Here is a 21,164-nt window from a genome sequence, read left to right on the forward strand (position 1 = left end):
GGCAACTCTATTTTTCCAATTACTCAGGACAAAAACCCGTGTGTCACCTTCAATCCCTTTCCTTCTCTCATATTGCATATCCAATCCATTAAGAAATCCTGTTGGCTCTTTCTTCAAAATACATTTGGGATCTGACCACTTCTTATCCTCTATGTTCCTGTTACACTGGTAGGAGCCACCATTATCTCTTGCTTGGATACTCGAAAATTCTTAACTGGTTTACCTTATCTACCTTCGGTCTATTCTTAATCTACTTTAACAGACTGGCCCTGCTAAACACTAGTCAAATCAGGTCATACCTTTATCAAAACCCTCCAGTGGCTCCTCATTCCTCTTAAAGGTAAGCCAAATCCATGACAATGGCCTATAAGGTCCTGGATGATCAGGCTGCCCTCTCTAATGTCATTTTCTCTTCTTCTATGGCAGTTTTAAAGCATGGCTCTCAAAGTCTTTGACATCTCTCCTGTAGAGAGGACAGGGGTCTTTCTCTCCTGCCATTGAATCTGGCCTCTGTGACTGCAGGACCAATAGATTATGGGGGTTTCCATTTTATGCCTCATGGAACACTTGCTCTTTGAACCCAGCCACCATGCCTGCAGGAGTCCAGCAGCTTGTGGAACATCCTACATGGAGAAGAACTGAGGCCCCCGACCAACTCTACCTGCAGAGCTCTCAGCTGACAGCCAGCACCTACTTGCAAGCCATGTGAGTGAGCCATCTTGAAAGTGGTGCCCTAGCCCCTCATTGATTCTCCCCAGCTAATGCCACATGGAACATCGATAAGCCATCCCCACCATGCCCTGCACAAACTGAAGACACATAAACAAAAACATGATTGTTTTTTAAGTCATTAAGTTTCACAATGGTTTGTTTACAGCCATAGAGAACTCTCCCATTGCAGCACACTCACTTACTCCATGTTTGCCACTCCGTCCTCTTTGCTGTCCCCTGAACACCCAAAATGCTCTTGTCTCAGGGCCTTTGCATTTGCTATTCCCCTCTATGTTCCCATATGCATATATGGCTCTCTCACTCACATTCTTCAGGTCTTTAATCACTTGTTATATTTTCAGTAAGACCTTCCCTCCCAAACTGGCAAAGCACAGGTGCTCCCTCCAGTGCCTTCCCCTTTTCACTTTATTTTCCTCCATAGTAGTTATCACTGTCTAATATACCACATGATTTACACATTTAGATTGTTTATTGTATGTCATACCATCTTTACGCTGATTACTCTCTTACACTAGAAGGTAAATGCCATGATACAGGAATCTTTGTTTCATTCCTTGCTGGTGTGCCCAGAACAGTGTCTTCCACATGGTCACTCCTCAATTAATATTTGTTGTTCTACTGCAGCCATGTACTGGGGACCTTGTTTCCTCTCAGATTTCACCCTCCCTCTTGCAATAAGTCTATGAGGTATTATTATTATTATTCCTGTTTTACAGATGAGCAAACCAAAGCTCATCAGGGTTAAGAACCTGCTATGAAACAGCAGAGCTGGGATACAAGTTCAGGCAATCAGACACTGACACCCACTCTCTTAATCATTGCATATGCACTGGTTGCTTTGGGGACTACATAGGAGAAACATTGTAACCCAGCTTTGGAGGGTCAAGGAAGGCTTCCCAAGGAGGTGATTGCTTTTCTTTTTTTTTTTTTTTAATCTTATTTATTTATTCATGAGAGAGAGAGAGAGAGGCAGAGGGAGAAGCAGGCTCCCAAGGAGCAGGGAGCCTGACACGGGACTCAATCCCAGGACCCTGAGATCATGACCTGAGCCGAAGGCAGACGCTTAACCATCTGAGCCACCCAGGCGCCCAAGGAGGTGATTTCTAAGCAGCATCCTGAAAGACAAACAGACTAGAGTTTGAGACAAAGAGATTGAGGAAGGGCTTTTTTTTTTTTTTAGCAGGATTTGCGAGATCATCCAGAGTTGCAGGCATTATGGCAGGAGCAAGGAATACCAGGAGAAATAAAATATGCCCCCTGATTTATATTCAGAAAAGTAGGACAAATTGTTGAAACAAAGTGTGTTAAGGGCTAATGTAGATGCACATAAGATGCGGTGGGGAGATGGAGGAAGGAGGAATTGAGCCAAAAGTAATAGTTCAGTGAGGGTTCAGTGAGGGCTTCAGTGAGGGCTTCAGGAGGAGGTATCTGGGCTAAATCTTAAAGGATGAGTAAGAGTTTGCTACACAAACAAGGGGTGGGAGGTACTTTTCTAGCAGAGGGAATGGCACATGCAGTGAAAACATGAAAGAGCTTCTGCGGTTAGGGAAATATCACTAGGCTAGGAAGATCATTATTTTGTTCTTTCTTTAATATGTCCAGAAAATGAGTCTGTAACATTGCATAGCATTGGGAGTAGAAGTTTCTGTTTGATGTTAAACTTTTGTTCATCTTCCTGAAACACAGACACCCCCACACGTACCCTTGTTCTCTAACCAGGGTTATATAGACTCACTATCCTTGTCATTTATATGACGTCTCTTCATACAGGTGGAGATTGCTAATATGTCTCTCATCCTCCCAAACTGGAGGCATTCAGTTCCCTCCTTTGCTGGTTCACTCAGCAAGCAAGCAGTGTATTCTGAGAGCCAGCCTGAGCCAAGTGTGCATCTAGCCATTGCAGGGAATATAAAGGAAATGTAAAGTGTTTCCCTGCCATCGGCTTACTATCAGTCCAAAAGGTCTACTTTTCAAACTTTGAATCACATTGTTACCACCCACCCAACACTCTCCAATGCCCTTCTATAACATAAGAGGTTAAGGACCTGTGCTTTGAAGTCATGTGGACAAGTTTTGTTACTTTGGGCAAGTTACTAACTTTTTGAGCCTTTGTGTCCTCATCTATGAAATGTGATAATATTATTAACCTGATGGGGTATTTTTGAAAATTAAAGGATTAATGTATGTGTAGAAATTAAGACCACTTTGGAAAAAAGTCACAGAAAACATGACTTAATGTGGTTTAAAGAGAAGGGGGAAATTTGTTGATTTACATGAAAATTTGGGAGGTATGCCAATTATAGCAGTAGCTTGATCCAGGGGCTCAAATGCTGTCACCAGAACTTGATCTTCCTCCAATTCTAGCTCTACTCTCCTTTATTGGCTTTGTTCAAGGCTCCACATGGTGGCAAGATGGCAGCCAAGAAGCATAGACCCCATTCTCCTGTGCTTCAGTCCAACAATCAAATGAAAGTCCTAAGCCTGACACTCATTGATCTGAAGACCTTCAAATGCCCATCCTTAAACTTTCTACTTGGCCAGGGAATGGAATATGTTGATTGACATAAGCCTTGGTTATAGGTTACCTTGACAGCTAAAGAGGGGTCTACTCCACCCAAACATAAAATAATATTTCCACTATAACATGTAAAACAGTGGCTAAAATATTTAAAAATCCTCAATGAATAATCATGACCATCATCATCACTACTACCATCATCACAGGGATTAAGTTTCAGTTTGTAAATATCTCAAACAAACATAACTCAACACTATTCTTAAATAAGAGCTTTCCCAGTACTGAATTGAGAGAAATAGCTATGGCAGACATTTGTTATTTGTGGCTGCCAAAAACCTCTTGAACACTCTTTCTATGTTTTGATAGTTTCCCAAACTATGGGTCCTGCCTATCCCAAATAGAATCCCCCCCAAAGTTTATTTTTCCCACATAACCCATCCCTGCGCAAAACACCACCATTATTCAGTTGATTTGGAAGTGAGTTATGGAAACAAGAGGAGCATGGAACACCCCTTTTGCTGTCGTAGACAGTGGAAGACATCCAGCTGGTTCTAGAGTCAATGCAAGGCATCGCTTGTGTCAGGCCAATTCTTGAGGGTGGCTTTAGGCATTGTTCCAAGAGCATCAGTCCAGAAATTATTCCTCTAGCTTTGCCAAAGATTCTGTGAGTGTTTGAAATCCCCCTACCAAATCCTTTCTTATACAAAGCAGGTAGAGTGATAATGTTGTCTGCAGCTAAGAACACAAACCAATACACTGTGCAAGAACTTCGATGGGCTTGCATTATAGTTCCCTAGGCTCACCTTCTCATCACACCATTCTCCAGGATGCCAGAAGGATGCCTTGCAAAAAAAAGTAAGCTCTCAGAAAAATGCCAGTTCCATGACTGAATAAACGAATTCACGACTGGCCTGAAGGATCATTTGGGGGAATATTAGAATTTTTAAAATGTGAAGGGATGAGGAAATTATTGAGATCATTCTACACATTGGATAAATGAACTGAAGACCCAGAAGGTTAATTTAATTTGAAACATTACCCTGATATTTCTACCAAATAGTTGATAGTTTCCACCAAAATGATCACAAAATTATGGGTATAACATCATTATATCAACTTTATAAAGATAATATTAATTGTTTTTAAGGTTCTAGAATTTCACTTTGTTCACTGTTATTTGAAACAATTGACATAGATTCTTGGACACCTATTTTTCTTTTAAGAGAGGATTTGATCTTCACAATTTTCATTTAATAAGCTTCAATCAGTGACAGCTTTCAACAAAACCTATTCCAAATTTGTTCTCTACCAGTTACCCCCATTAGAGCTTACACCAAGGTACAGCATTAAGAGCATAGAATCTGGAGCCAGCCCGCATGAATCTGAATTATGGCTCTGGCCCTTTCTAGCTATGTAACTAGACACAAGTAACTAGAACAAGTTATGTATTCTCTTCATGCCTTAGTTTCCCATTTGATAGTTGGGTCTAATAATCATACTTAACCTTATTAAGTCGCTGTGATAATGAAAAGAATTAACATCTGTAAAACATTTAGAGCATGCTTGTTGATACACTGTAAGTCCTGCATGATGTTTAATTTAAAAAAAAATAAGCTTGAAGTTAACTAAACTCTCAAATCTCTTTCATGTATGTGGCTGCTGATTCAGTCTCTCCCAATCTAAAATTGTGTGGCTGATTTCTTTTTTCTAGCCTGAACACAAGACTGCACTGAGCCCTGTTGGATTTCCTTTTGGTGGCGCTGGCTCAGCACACTCTCATTGCCCCTCATTTCATATGCTCACCCACCCAGCCAAGGGGGCAGGTGCTAATGAAAGAGGTGCAAAAGAGAAGGGAAGAAGTCTCCTGCAAGCTCTGCATGCAGCCTGCAGTCATCATGCTCTGCTTGCAAATTAAGTTTGCAGCCTAACCAAATTTAAGTGGCTTTAAGTACTTATAAATTAGGCAGATAGTTAAATTTGACAGACACAGAAACCAAATAGCTGATCGATCTCCAGGCAATACCACAACCAAACTGATTTTTTAGCTGCCATCAAAATAAGCTAGGGAGGTTGTTATTCAAAGTAACCCAGTGAAATGAGATGAGGAGCATGACAATGGGGACAGTTGTGAAGATCACAAAACTGCCATGTCCACAGGTGGAATTAAGCTTCTGTCCCATTAATGACTAGAGACACAATTCTGGGAAGCAAGCCATCCAAATGCACCACTTAAATCCTGTTTGGCTGTTCTGACGTAGAAGAAGATAAGAAAAGGAATCAACTGGGGAAACGTAAGATGCGGAACTATAAAAATAAACTTGTTTCATCCCTGACATCTGTGTTTATAAATGCATTATGTTAAACAGCAGAGATTTTCCCCATGGCTAGCCAATACCAAGATGGCGCCTTGCGTGTTTTGTTTTTTCTATAGCCCTAATCATAAGGGCTCTCCTTACTGTCTCTTGGCTTCCAGCTTTTGTTTTAGTCACTCCATAAAGAGTTGGCAGAGACATAGCTGGGCCATTTCAGAAACATGGCTTATAACCAACCTGCTCCTCTATTTTGCAATAAAAACTGAGTCTGTGCTAATTGTTCTTTAATGAAGAGGTAGTTAGTCCACATCCCGCTCCTCATCCAGGTGGAGATTTTCCCTATCAATAATCCCAGAGCAGGCTCGAATCAAAGAACTGACACATGCAGGAGCCAGATGTTTAGAGAGTAAGAAGGGGAGGTAAGTTCACACAATTGTTCTGCCTTCTTGTTTTCCGCTGAGGTTCTTTCCTGTGGGCTGTAGGACACATTAACAGTCTCTGGGCATGCATGTGGACAGCCCCAGCGCAGCCCTGCACTGAGAGCCTGCTAGCAGGCTGCCTTCCTTTTCCGGTGCAGCTGGTGTTTGCAGAAGGACATGATTTGAAAGTTGATTTATTTACCTTGTTTTTTTTTTTTTTAATGAATGGACATAGATGTCTGTTTATTGAAACAATTGTTAAACTCTAGTGATATGATTAGAATTTAAGAGAAAAACATCCTTGTCTTTCAGGTGGAAATCTAAGGACTTTGACTTTTGGAATGTTCATTATGTAACTCAGAGCAAGATCAGAGGACATTTTGGGGGGAAGTCTTGTTTTTAAGAAAACAGCTGATCACTTTTACTTGTGGAAGCCAGTGGGCTCTAGTTTATACCCCTTCGTTTTGTCTCTGTTATCTCTAGAGACTTTGAAGATGTTTATCCAGCACCACCTCGACTATACAGGGAAGAAAACACACCAGAAAGGGCCTCCTCCTCCTGGGCCAGCTCCTCCTTCCAAGTCTTTCCAAAAAGTCAAGGAATCTGAAACCTAAGAGATATAGCCTGCCTGTGGTGAAAAGTGGGGGTAGACAGAAGAAGGTGCTTTCTTCTTTAAAAAATCTTTCCATTATTTTGAGTAGTGATATGAACATGCACACTGATTTAGAAAGCTTTAAAGGAATATCCAATGAAAAATAATTCTCTTTGCATCCCTGCCCCCCACCAACAACTAAGTTCTCTTATCAGAGGGAGAACCATTACCAGCTTCTAGAGTATTCTTCTGAAGAAATCCTATGGAGACTATAAGCATTCATACATGCATATGCTTCTCAAACATACAAATAATGTACAATACACATTGTTCTACACCTTGCTTTTTTCACTTAACAATACATCAAAGGGCTTTCTTTGTCTTTTGGTTTTTTTCTGCCTAAAGTGCTATCAGGAGACAGAAGTCATCCTTCAGTTCAGTGATCTGCATCTGGTTCTGGTTATCGTACTGACAACAAACAAGATGCCAAGTTAAACTCTACCTCAGCCTCAGGTCATCTTGGCCTTGAGAAATAGGAATCACATTTAGAACCTTAAAACTTTTAAAGATTTAAATAACAGAAGTTTGGGGTGGGTAGAGGAGAAGGGAAGGATGAATTCTGTTTAAAAGAATGTTGTGTGGAATTGATGGTTGAGCAGAGAGACACTTTGAATGCAATCTTGCAAAACTAAAATCCATTGGTTCTACTACTGCCTTCGTAAATAGAACAGAAACTTATTGACTATGATTGTGTCATTTTGGCTGGTTAAGGATCTCTAGAGGCAACACAGCATCAATATTCTGGACACAATATGAGGAATTTGGAATTGAACAGAGCTGGATATTAGTACTGGCTAATACATTAATAATGGTTATTAACTTGAATAAATTACTCAACCTCTCAGAGCCTTGGTTTTCTTTTATGTAAAATATAAACACATACCTTAAAGAATGGTTACAAGAATTTGTTAAAAAAAAAGAAAAAGAAAAATGTCAGGCACTGTAGGCGTCCACTATCATTGATAATGCCACATAACAAACAACCCCAATTCTTCATGACTTGAAACAATGTACATCTATTTCATGTTCATGGGTCTGTTCACTGTGATTTGGCTGTACTCAGCTGTGTTTGAACTTGGCTGGACTCTGTGCTCTGGGTCAGGTTCAGGTGTGCTCCACATGTTTTGGTTTCAGGTCAAAGAGTAAAAATTACCTAGGGGCATGTTCCTTTTGTGGTGGAGGATGGAACCTCAAGCAGACCCTCACCATGCCTCTTATAGCCTCACTATAAGTAATTGGCACAGTGTTATTTCTGCCCAGTTCTAATGCCCAAAATACCATATGGCTAAGACCAAAGTCAATGGAGCAGGAAGAATATTCCACCCACAGTGAACAGTAGCAAAGGCAGGCAGGGAAGGAAGAATTGCAGACAAAAATGTATAGGCACCCAGTACAGTACCAGGTACCTAGAAAGTTCACATAAATGGGAGTTACTATACTTATATTTATTCATGTTATATAATATATATAGTTATTATTATATGCTTTTCACATGTGAAAGGCATAAGAGATGGCATTAAATTTACAATAATTCTAAAACACACTTCAAAGAGCAATATTTAAAAAAAATTAAGAAAAAACTAACTTTAAAAAGTTAGTCCATTTGTTATCTTGTCATTAATATGCCTGACCAGCACTAGCATATACTCGTGTCTCTGTGAGGATTTCAAAGAGATGACCCTTCTAAGCAAGAGCAGTCCCAGAGCCAACAGCATGGCAAGTACATAACCAGGGACCCTTTGCATGGGGCAAACACAGCTCTGCACAAAAGCGTACAGCTTGGCACCTTGGTGAGCTGCCCTCTCAGCCAGGCACATTGTGCAGTGTGCGACCTGCACACCATGGGCAGCAGTGTTGCTCCAGAAACTGGAAGGTGACTCCAGAGTCTCATCATGTTTTGGGTTCTGGTTCATTGCCACCATTGCCATAAGCAGTTTGCTTGGAGCTTTGATTCACAGCTTCCTTTCTGCTTTTCAGTTATGACCTAGAAGTTTGGAACTTTGGGAGCCCAGTGACACCTATTTCCCAGAACCCCTACAGCTTGTCACGTCTGAATCCAGACCCAGGTGATGTGGCAGCTTGCAGGCAGCTCTAAGGCCTGGAAGCTGGATCACAGAGAAATGTACAGACTTACACAACTTAATTTCTTTCATCCTGACTGACAGGATAAGGACAGAAGGGAAGAGGAGAGAAATCTAAAGAAGCTTTATAGGCTCTGACATTCTAAGCTTGTGGATAGATAAGCAGCTCATCGGAGTGGGGGTGCCAGGCAGCAAACATGGAAGAGGGGGAAGAAGAGGAGTGGGGAGTGGGGGAGAGAAAGAGAGGGAGGGAGGGGGGACAGGGAAGGAGGGAGGGAAGAGGGAGGGAGGGAGAAAGATGAAGAGAGGGAGAGGGAGAGGGAGGGGAGAAGGGATAGGAACAGAGGGAGGGAAGACAGGAACTTTGTTGGCTTTGTCCCCAGGGTCCAGCACAGGGCCTGGCACAGAGGAGATACTTATTAGTATGAGAGTATGTGGGAGAGAGAGAAGAGATGAGAGACTGCAGTGTTGACCTTCATGATTTTACTTAAAGCACTGCCAGCCACTGGAGCAGACCTCTCAAGTTCCCACCAAGTGTTGGTTAACTATCTTATGTAGAGAAGCAGCACATCCTCTGTCCGGTGTAACTCAATCCTTGCCCTGCTTCCTTATCATCTTTCTAGACCTTGTTCTTTCTCCTTCTTCCCCTCCTGCAGGCAGAGCAAAGGAAAGCATCTCCTGCTCACTGGCTCGAAGGCTCTCTCTCTCTCTCTTCGGTTTTCCTGTTTTCTTGCTTGTAAGAATCTGTTAGACACTTCCTCTGAGGTTTATTTGCAATCAGACCTGAAAATCTTTGAAATGGTCTCTCTCGGGGTCCTTCACTCCAGTGACACTGCAAGGCCCCCCTTAGCAAGGCAGGGAGATAGCAGTAGCCAACCAGACTGCATGCTGTAGAGCTGGAGGCTTCTAAAGAAGGCAGAAACCCCGAAGGATGCTCCTGAGTGAACTCTCCTTGGACACTGGCCAGAATCAAAGCTTGACTTCCTCTCATCTTTTAAAATGTGGTTGGACTCAATCAGGTCTCATACGCTCAGGAATGAGTCCCACCACTTGGCGACCCAGCCTCCTCCCTGGACCTTTCCAGATCCACTCAGAACCCAGCTGCCAGTGCAGGGATTCAGCATTCTGGGGATGGCATGTTTATTTCGAAACAATCGTGAGGCTTGATTTGATGTAGTGAAAGAAATTAGTGCTTGCTGAATACGGCCCAATTATTACTGCATTAATTCATACAGATTAGCAGCTGACATTGGCTGGAAGGCATACATCAGGATGTTTCAATAAGTTTGGCTAAGAGAGCTACCTCTCCATGGCTGCCGAGCCTCCCCCATCACCCCAAAGCTCAGATGATGACTCCTGATTTGGAATGACTTTCACGTCACGGGTGCATGGTATTAGTATTAACTGGCAATGGACAATTAAGTCTGCAATGGGTGCATGGTATTAGTATTAACTGGCAATGGACAAATTGAAGCATGGTTGGCAGTTGCCCCAAAAGTCAGTCATCAACCTGTAACCCTTTTGAGACTTGCTTTCTTCCAAGCCCAGGTTCTAACCATTAAATAACTCATCAAAGATGGAAGACACTGCAACATGCCACCATGGAAATACAGCAGGACACCTCGTGGATCATCAAATTTGGTATGTGAATCCACACCTGGTGTGAGCAGTTAAATATGTTCTCACTTGCAGTTAACCATGGCTTGAGCAAAGGAAGGATTATTTGCTCATCGTTACTGGTGGGATTGTGTCCCCCGCCCCCCGTAAGATGTTGATACCCTAAACCCTAATACCTCAGAACGTGGCTGTATTTGAAGATAGGGTCTTTAAAGGGATGATTAAATTAAAGTGGATCCCTTAGGATGGGCTTTTGTGTTAGCCAGGATTCTCCAGGGAAATAGAACCAATAGGATATATAGATAGATTTCTTATAAGGAATCGGCTGTCATGATTATGCAGGCTGGCAAGTCCCAAGATCTGCAAGGTGAGTCAGCAAAGTAGAGCCCCAGGACAGCTGATGGTGTAGTCCCAGTCTGACCTGACGGTCTGAGCCCAGGAGAGATGATGGCGTAGTTCCAGTGGGGGCTAGTAGGCTTGAGGCTCAGGAAGAGCTGATGTTTTGATTGGAATCTGAAGGCAGAGAAAAGCTGATGTCCTAGGTCAAAGGTAGTCAAGCAGGAACAATTTTCTCTGACTAAGAGGGTCACTCTTTTTGGGTTCCACATTCATTTTTTGTGGGTCTATTACAAGTTCCCAAACAGACTCAACTTCATGCTGTACTTACTACCTCAACATCCTTCCCACTATTCATTCATTCATTCATTCATTCACGTACGAAAGACTATTCTAAATGTTGGCATACATTGTCTCATTTAAGCACTGAAGTAGAATGGTGGGGAAAAAAAAGAAATAACTGCTTTTATGTAATTTACAGATTGGAGTAAAGAAACATATTCATGTTATTATAATGAAGTGTGGTCAGGATCTGAAAGGGAAGCTCCGGGGAAGATAGGAGTCACCAGCTGAAAAGATCTAACCTATTTTCCATTCTGCAAGTGGGCGGCAAATGCTAACCCTTCATGACTCAGCACTCACCCCACGCCCTCAGAATTAACTGCACCTTTGTGCTTTTATGTATTTAGTAATGTTAAAGAGCATTTACCCCCAGTGCTAGGCTTTGAGTTAAGCACTTTAGATGCAGTGCATATCATTGAACATTTACAACGATCCCATTAAGTAAATTATTTCCCATTTATAGACAAAGAAACTGAAACTCAGAGACTCATGTGAGCAGACCTTTGCACCAATACTTCCCTCTTCCTAGAATCCTCTTCTTCCAGATGGTCACCTGGCTGCCTCCTTCCCTAGGTCTCGGTTCAAAACCTACCTCCTCCAAGAAGGTTCCCTTAACTACTCATTCTTAAAGAGTCACTCTTACACATTACTCTACGTTTTTCATAGCCTCTACCAATCTCTGGTAGTATGTTTATTTATTTGTATACATGCTTATTGTCTGTTTTCCTCCATTAGAATGTGTAAGTTCTATGACAGCAAGAAAGGTTGCCTCCTCTACATCGGGCCACTCTGTATCCTTGATATTTAGCAGGATACCTGGTACATAGTCAGCCTCCAATTAATGTTTGCTGGATGAATGAATGAATATAACCAAAGTCATACAGCTAGTAAATGGCAGAGTTGAGATTTAAACCTAGATGTGTCTTTCTCCAAACTCCAGGATTTAATTCTTTTTATACATCCCGCTCTCTCTGCTTCGTGGTTCTGAACGCAATGCGACCACATCCTAGACAACTTTGCATCTCTGGTACCTTTCTACTGGGACACTGCCTTGCCCCCCAGACACTCTGCCCATGTTTGCTGAGATGACTGAGTTTCCATGACAACGCCAGAGGAGGAAGAAGGGCTCTGAAGCCCTATAAGATTTTCTTTCCTCTTCGTTGAAGTTGGCATCACAGACTAAGAAAGTTTCCTCCTCAGCCTGACTCCGGCCCAATGTGTCATTTGCAGCCTTGGGAGGAGGCATGTCCCAGTGCCAAGCAGTCTGGCTCCCCATGAAGTACAGCTTTCAGGTGAGTGACCCACATTCAGGGGCAAAGATTTCAACCTAGGCTCCATTTGAGGAGTATGACCAAGTCCCCAAGTTTCTTAGAAGACTCTGGTCCTGCTCGCTGAGAAACTTGCTTGGGTCCTGGTACCATGGGCAGGATTCTTCTCCACCATGAGAGATGTGGGCATTTCAGTGGGTGGCCAACCCACTCTCACATGGGGAAGGGATATAGCATGGCAAAGAGGTTTCCTGCCCTGAGCCCGAATCAACTTTTCCCATTTTCCCTTAGCTTAGAAATTGATGGAATCTTTTGAAGTTCCCCATTGAAACCCCTTTATTGGTGCCTGTGGAGAGAAAGGGAGTAGTGAAGCCTTTCTCTGGGGCTTGCAAAAAATTCACTCTCTTGTCCTCAGAAAACCCAGAGGAGTAAAGAAGTCAAAGTTGGCTCCTGTCTGTGCACAGAGCTGGGCTGGCTACTCTGACACCAAGGGTGCTCCTGGTACCACAGGGAAGGTATGCTCTAGATCTCCTCCATGGGGACTGGCCCCAGCCGCGAGAACTGTCTTTCCTTCCCGGTGCTTGCAGTTTTGTGCAGGGATTTGGAAAAGGCAGTCCACTATCCTGGATTGACAGAGAAGACAGCTGTCTATATGGTATGCTTTGACAGTAGCTAGACATGACTTCCTCCTTCAAAATAGCTCCCTATTTGCCTGGAACTTCCTCTATTAACATCATCCCTTTGAGTCTCAGAGTTGCCAACAAAATGCAAACTCCCCTAGAAAGGCTAATAATCTGCTAGACAGGGGTTGCCAAACTTTCTGCCAAGGGCCTGATAGTAGACGCTTGAGGCCACGTGGACCATACAGTTTCTGTTGCAACTATTCACCTCGGCAGATACAGCCCCAAAGCAGCCACAAACAGTGTGTTAGCAAATGGGCATGGCTATGTCCCAGGAAACTTTATTTACAAAACCCGCCGCAGGCTGGATTTGGCCCATGGGCTGTAATTTGCCAACCCAGCACGAGGCTGTAAGTCAGTGACATTTCCTTACCCTCTCTCTGTCCCCAGTGCCTCTCACATGAGGCACACAGTGAAGAGATTCAAAATGCTGTTTGTGGAAGTACTTATCAGCTGACAACAGTTCAAGAGAAGCTGTTTGATAGCCAACTTTGCCAGAAGGAGCCTCAGTATGGGGGAGGGAGGGTCATATTCAGAGGCTAAGGATGGAAATCAAATTTGCCAACTTAACAATTTTAACCAAACACATTCCATTAGTCATACATCTCAAAATCCCACAACTGGGCTGAGCTAGCCGTATGCCCCATCTGGGGACCAGCAGAAAGTGAAGGCTGGAACCAGTGACAAACAAGAGTCCCTGAGCACAGTTACTCTCTTCAGTTTTGGCTCTGCTGAAATGAGCCTGCACTCAGGAATGATGTTTGCTCTTGTCATTCCAGAGAATGAGCCAGATTCCTACTGTTCTGGCTCAGATAAACCACTGAAGCCCTTTGGTAAGGGGTTAGCTGTTCTTGCAACAGCTAATTCTGCAATCCAGTGTCCCACTTACCTTCTTTTCTCCCTCACTGCAGTCACATCACTGTGGCAATCATGGAATCCAAGACATGCCCGTTGATCTCTTCCAAGATGGTGGAAGTCATGACGGTGAATCCCAGCACCGATTTTAGAAAATAATAACTGTCACCTTAACCCCAGCTCTTTTCTGGACTAGCATCTTGGTTTAGTAGAGGGAAGAGCATGAAGGCCTAGAGTGTGTGCACTCATTGCAACTCCAGACATTTGAAGACCTTGCATCAGCCAGGGTAGGTAAGTTTAGGCTGCAATAACAAACAACCTCAAAATTTCAGTTTCTTAACACAACCCACATTTATTTCTTGCCGATGTTACATTTCTAACAAGGTTTTTCAGGCAGGCTGTATGCATTGTAGTCATTCAGGGATGAAGATAATGCTGGCTCAACCATGACATGTATTATGTTTCATCAGGTGAAAGGGGCACGATGCATCACGCCCTGGTCCTTAAACTCTCTGCCTGGAAGTTTTATATCTGCACACATTTCATTGACCAAAACAGTCCTATGCCACATGGAACTTCAAAGAGAGTGGGCAAGTGGAATCCTACCATGTGCCTGAAAGGATGACATAATTGTGAGCAAGACTAATGACTATTCTAGGACCTGAAAAAAGGGTTAGGGGAATCTGCTCCCATGAGGAGTCAAATATCCCCATGGGAAAGACACATAACTAGAAGCTGAGCACTGATATGGAGGGGGAAATTCTGAAGGCCCAAGGAATAGATGTCAATCTGATATTTTAGATGTGTAGTAGATGAGAAGAGCACTCACCAAGTAAAGGTGATTGTTGAGGGCCAGGGTGAGGGGGGCTACGAGCTGGAACAGGTGTGGAGGACCACTGAGTGCTCCACAATGGGAGAAATAGTCAGACTGCCTTCTTCCAGGAAGATGTACCTTTTTAATAAGTCTGAGATAAATATAATATAATTATCACTAGATTCTGTATAAGATCAAGGGTTAAGCACAGAAGTGCTTCTAAGAGGGGATAAGACCACTGACATGGGAAAGTATGAGGTACTCTGATGGAGCAGACAATGGAGAGATGAGGAAGAAGCTGGGGTGTCTGCTCTATCCTGACCTGGAAGTAATGTCCCCCATGTACCACAGTGGCACCAGTGCCCAAGACAAAAACAAACAAAGCGAACAAAAATAGGTCTCAGTGCATAGCTCATACAGTTGTGCAGGTTGGGCAGTATGCAACTTGAGGGAGTGCCCGTCACATGGTGATTTATGTGAAGGGAGCCCATGGGAGCTGGCAGTGCACAACTTGAAGAATTCTGGGTGGTAGCCCTGCCTCCAGGCCCTGTGCAAGGCAAGATCTCAGACTTATGCTTGTCATTTCACCCGGCTCCTGCCCTCATTAGTGTGGTTTCCTGTTTCTGGCATGGCCTTCACCCACTGAATCTGACAACAGACCTAGGTTTTCTGGTTTCAACATTTGGTGCTTACCAGCGTACAGCTTACATAGTCCCCAGAAGTGAGGTCACAGAGGGTGAATTCTCAGCCATGCAAGGTACACAACCCTAGAGAGGACAGGGAGAGGAAGACTACACACCCCACAGAACACTCCAGACCAGAAAGAGGGATTAGGATGAGACTGGGATTCCCGTGAGCAGAGGAATCAGGGAATTGCCCTTTTGTTCCAGTTACTCTGATCCTTTCCCATCAGTTCACTAAAGCTGGCCTGACCTGGAAGAACACCCGTAACAGTGGTACACTCAGTGCCTAATCCCAATTCTTGGTATAAAATGGTCCTCAGTACCTTTTTGTTGAAAAAATTTCATGATTATGTATATTTAAAAAATAGTTCAACTTTCTTCTTTCCATACTCAAGAAGGGTGTTGAGATTTTGACTACAAAACGAGCTACTGAAATGTGAAAAAGTCAAATCAACCAAAGCGGAGGGAGAGGAGAAGCGTCTTTGTTCTGCAGGAAACCAAGTGACCATCTGGAACTGGATTGGTGCTTGGGGACTGTGTCTTATAGATCTACCTTCCCTTAGGAATTCGTCCTTGTCATTTCAGCTTGAAAATGTCCAGTGGTGGGGTGAGCTTACAGCTCTTTAAATGCCTGTGAAAATACTAGTCAGGGTTACTATTGGATCTGATATTGGTATCACTAATCTCAGAAGGTACCATCATCTTGAAAACTAACATTAAACAGAAACAATCCTGCCATAACAATGTTAAACAAATAGAAGGAAAATTGCTTACTTTCTTGGTCCTTTTGAGTAAAAGCAATGTATTTACACTGCATACTTCCTCCTCAGAGTAAACATAACTGTAAATCATAATTGAATGTGTATAGGTGTGGAATATCCATTCTTCATGAAATCATTCTGCTTAGGAAAATAAATACTGAGACTGAGGTCAAGCTGTTTTCGGGCAAACATTTGCCTCCAAATGCATGTGTGACCTCCACCCCATTGTCCTTTGTCATTTGCCTCCAGACAGAGACACAAGTTGAAATGTAGGCATAGTGAAAACCTAACTCACTGTCAGTAAGTCTCTTGGCCCATACACTATCTGTCCTCAGATCAACAGAAAACCTCACCTTGAAACAAAAAAGAAAATCTGGAAGAGGGGGAAGGGCAGGACAGAGGGCAGATCTAGATTTTTAGGACATTGCAGGCCAGTGGATTTTTCTCTGCCAAGATGAGTATTGGCTATTACAAAACCCATGCTTAACAAAGCTTTCCACCATCAAATTTGCATAATGCCTTATTCACATGCATAGAATTCCACATAGCATTGCTTCTGACCAAGGAACTCAATTTGCAGGGAAAAAAAATTGTGACATGAGTCCAGGAACCAAAGGTGGAGGTGGGAGTGGCTTCTCTCACTATGACACCTAATATCCACTCACAGAACATTTGCTCTCTGACCCTGTAACTTTGGGCTCTTCTGGTTCCGAGGCTGGATTTCTTAATGGAGAAACACTTCCACCAGTTGACACAAACACTGCTCCACTGGTTTGGAAGTTGAGAAGGCCAGTCTGCCTTGTAGAGCTCCTAACCCTGCTGGTGGAGGGGGGGGGGTTACTGTACTGGTTGATCCCCATTACTAAGGGATGTCAGATTTCTATTACACAAGAAGTCTTTCTGAAACCCTAGGGATTCTCTACGGTATTTCTTATTACCTCTATGCTCCATAGTAAAAGGTAATGGAAATTGGTAGCATCTATAGCCAAGGCAAAAAGTTATTATTTTATATGGAATTTCAAATACCTTGAGATAGTATATTTAGTAGCTGAGTAGCCAAGGCGGTGAACTGTGCTCAGAAGCTACCTTTCTACGTTCCTCGCAGTGATGTGGGGGCTATAGTATAGCCCTTTGGACTGTTGGCTCACCGTTATGTCCTGCCAATAGGGGGCACTAGAGGAATGTCAGAAGGCTAGAGCCCGGATGGGGTGGGGACTTATCGCTCCTAGGAACATTGCCTCATAAAGACCCTTCACCCTGGCATTGACTTTCATTATTGCCAAGAGCAGCCTCATTGCACCTCTCAGAGGTATCAACACAAAATCCCTTCCCCGGAGTGTCTAGGTTTTAATAAGACCACCTGCTTCCCTTTGCTTCCTCATCCCTGAGCAGTTGCTACTTCCAGCGGTAATTACGTTGATGACCTCGATGATCGCTTTTTGTTCCTTCAGCCCTCTGAACACCTGTGCGATCGGTTCTCCATATTAAACTCCCTCTGTTGAAATATCAAATGTGGGTTTAAAGAAATTTTCTTATTGAAGTAGAATTGACACACAATGTTATATTCATTTCAGGTGTATGACATAGTGATTCACAATTCTATACATTATGCTCTGCTCATCACAAGTGTAGCTACTGTTTGTCTCAAATGTGGTTTAGTTTTCCTGACTGGACCCTGATACCCAGCATTAGAAAGAAGCTTAAGATTATTTGACATTTCATTTACTATCAAATCTTCAGAAAGATTTATTAGGACACTTAGTTTCAAAAAATAAAAAAAAGGAGAGAGAGATTTTTAAGAGAATTTAATATGGAATTGCTACTTTTCAAATGTCAAAAACCATCCAAATAGGAACGGGAGATAGTCCTGTAAATGCTTGCTGGAAAACAAATTCATTTTATTAAAAGGTTTCCCTCTTTGTATTTGGAGGTTAAAGAAATGACAGAATTTATTATTCCACCAAACAAACCATTTTGCTTATTTTTGGTAAATTGCACTAAATGTGGTTTAATTACTGTGTCCAGAATAGCATTTCACATCTGTGGCCCCAAAAGCTGTTATTGCAGTGGATCTGTGGGAAAAAGAAATAGAGCCCTCTCGTGGCTAACTTAAATACTACAACCCCTTGTTGTTCAAGATAGACGGTATTAACCTCCTACCTAGGTTACGGGATCTTTGGTCGGAGATACCTTAGGGACCCTGCCTGGCATTGCCACAAAACAGACAAGAAGCATACTGTCCAGAGAAATAATGGCCAGCTTCTTGGCAGTATACAAATACAGGCATTTCTAATTTTATTGCGCTTTGCTTTATTTTGCCTAACAGACAATGTGTTTTTTACAAATTGAAGGTTTATGGCAGCCCTGCACCGAGCAAGTCTATTGGCACCATTTTTCCAACAGCAGTTGCTCACTTCATGTCCCTGTATCATATTTCAGTAATTCTCACAATATCTCAAACTTTTTCATTATTATTATATTTGCTACAGTGATCTGTGGTCCGTGAATACAACCCACTGAAAGCTCAGATGATGATTAGCACTTTTTAGCAGTAAAGTATTTTTAAATTTTTTAATAAGGTAATTTTTAACTATGTACTTTTTTTACACATTATGTTACTACTGCACACTTAATATAGTGCAGGATAGTGTAAACATAACTTTCATATACACTGGGAAACCAAAAAACTCATTTGACTTACTTTATTGTGATACTCGCTTATCGTGGTGGTCTGGAACTGAACCTGTAATATCTCCAAAGTACACTTGTATAACATAAACATGCTTATAAACCATGTGAACAAGGTCATTATTAAATACCCAGCTTTTTAAGGAGTTTGTAGAGGGAGTGAGAACGGAAGTGAGCCTGTGTAGCATTATCAGTTGAAAGAGACACTTAGATCCCTTATGTCAGGGGTCTTAACGCAAACCACAGTCATTTCTTTCTGAATTGTCTACACACACAGATAAGGTCACTGGGCGTCACAATGAGGGAAACTCAATGAATGCAGTAAGAGATTGATGTGCGGGTCGAATGTGTTGAAACATGCACATTATTATTTTTTGTGGGCAAAGACAAGATAGCCCCGTGAAGTGGAGTGTTAGAGACCTCATAGGACAACCCAGAGAGGCTGCCCATGGAAGAGACGAAGCATTTAAGGATGGCATTGGGTTCAAATGCCATCTTAGCACATTCCTAGCTGTGTGACTTAGAGCATAGTTGGATAACAAAGTTATCCAACTAATCTATTTCTCAGCTTCCTTAACTGTAAAATGAATTTAATAACATCTATGTCAAGACAATGAATAGCATAGTGGTTGAGGCTTCCAATCCTAACCCTGCCACTTACTATGTGACCTTGGGCAAGTAACTTAACCTCGCCATGCCTAAACCATAAAATGGGAGAAAATACATTGACCTTGCGTGGTTGTTTTGAAGAGTAAATGATTCAATATACATAAAACACTTAGAACAGGAGTCTTGGATGAGTTTGCCTTGCACATGGTAAACACACAGTAAATGTTAGCTTTATTATTGGCTGTAAATCACCAGGGATGGTTTACTTGCGGTCTTTTCCTACCTGCTTCTTTTTCTATTAAGTAGAGTCATGTGAAATTGCCATTTTGTAGGTCAAAAATTCTTGAATGCAGCAATTTCTTGGTTTAATCTAATACAGACTGATGTTTGTCTCCACATCACATTAAGGGTTATCAGCAAGAGCCTAAGGTCGAGGAATAAAATAGAACTTTCCATCCACATTTATGTCACCGAGCCCAGATCCCCTTTGCCGCCTGCGATGACAAATCCCTTGAGCAGTTTAAGTGAGACTTAGCCCCCTGGGAGTCCCCTTAGTCCCCCGTTAGCCCCTGGGAGGGATGGGAAAGCAATGACAACAGTGTGGGTACCAATTAGATCCTAGTCAGGAAAACAGAACCCATTCCAGGTAGTTCCACAGAGGGAATTTAATATCAAGAACTAGTTATTACAAAGGCATTGGAAAAGTCAAAAAGCCATATGGGGGCATTGAAGAAACCCAGAGATTAGCAATAGCAGAGAGTATCTACACCGTGAGTGTTGGAGGGAACCATTGCCAGGGCCAGGGTCCCCAGCAGGAGAAGGAACCGTGTGGGGCTGCCTGGCCACTCCCAGAGCTGCCCCCACCCAAAGCAGACAGGTAGAGGGGAAATCTCTCCTCCCTCTGCTCCCCAATCTGGCAGCCCCTCCCTTTGGCCGAACCTAACCGTATTCCTGTTGGCGAAGCAGTCTGGGGCATGTAGTTCACAGGGACTAGCCCCTTGACTACAGGGCAGACAGGAAAGAAGAGAAATAGATTTGAAAGCAGAGAGACAAACACCTGCGTCGAGAAGCAGGAGCTGGGAGGGCAAAGACGGGCAAAGAATGGGAGTTGGCGGGGCAGGACGTGAAATCCCGCGACCGCCATCTTCCCCCCAGCCGCAGAGCCTCCGGAACCTAATGGCGGTGGGTCCCTGGCGCTTCGCTGCTCCAGCCAGGTAATTCCGAATAAAGCCGTGGGAGCCACAGGAATCTGTCTCTGGTGACGTCATAACATGGAGAAGGGCGCAGGCAACTCAGGTGGGTAGTTGTGGAACCTCTGGGGGACTGAGGATCTTCCAGGAAGGGGGCCTGCGCTGCACATTCTTGGCCTCAGCCCTTAGTTTTGGCGCCAAGCCCAGCAGCAGTCAGGAAGCCGGACTTCGGGAAAAGACTCCTCATCTCGGAAGTTATCTCCCGCAAGACTACGGAAACAAGGCAACAGAATGCAGTTTGGGAGCCTGGATAGAATCCTGGAGCAGAAAGGGGCATTCCTGGAGAAAATGGGTGAAGTCCTAATTTAGTCAGTAGGATTGTACCAATGTTAATTTCTTAGTTTTGACACACGCACTCCGGATGTTTGAAGTACGGTAGAGGAAGCTGGCTGAGGGTATATGGGAACACTCTGTATTATTTTCTCTTCTATAAATTTAAATTTATTTCAAAAAAATTGTTTGAAGTTACCTCCTCTGGAATGGTTTCTTCCATTAGCTTCGGCGGGCAGCTCCAGGAGAGTTGACAGGCTACTTCCAGCTCAGTGAG

The 21,164-nt window shown here is 43.0% G+C and overlaps 1 long non-coding RNA gene across 3 annotated transcripts in view; it reads right to left on the bottom strand.

The window, feature by feature from the left end:
• The window catches only part of LOC112836071 (uncharacterized), a 28,056-nt gene extending 7,471 nt beyond the window's left edge, over nucleotides 1–20,585 (bottom strand). Inside the window, exons 1-4 of one of the 3 annotated variants that reach the window (XR_003211374.2) lie at nucleotides 20,425–20,581; nucleotides 19,651–19,791; nucleotides 17,431–17,565; nucleotides 16,084–16,208 (exon numbers count right to left, since the gene is read on the bottom strand). This is a non-coding gene — a long non-coding RNA (uncharacterized lncRNA). Of the gene's footprint in view, nucleotides 1–16,083; nucleotides 16,209–17,096; nucleotides 17,566–19,650; nucleotides 19,792–20,424 lie in introns of all 3 variants that reach the window. The other 2 variants (XR_012377715.1, XR_012377716.1) reach the window with 2 other exon arrangements.
• Between the last annotated feature and the right edge of the window lie 579 nt (nucleotides 20,586–21,164).

This window comes from Callorhinus ursinus, unplaced genomic scaffold, assembly GCF_003265705.2.
Source record: "Callorhinus ursinus isolate GAN/ISIS: 27379988/994484 unplaced genomic scaffold, GSC_fseal_2.0 scaffold4, whole genome shotgun sequence".
Taxonomy (NCBI): domain Eukaryota; kingdom Metazoa; phylum Chordata; class Mammalia; order Carnivora; family Otariidae; genus Callorhinus; species Callorhinus ursinus.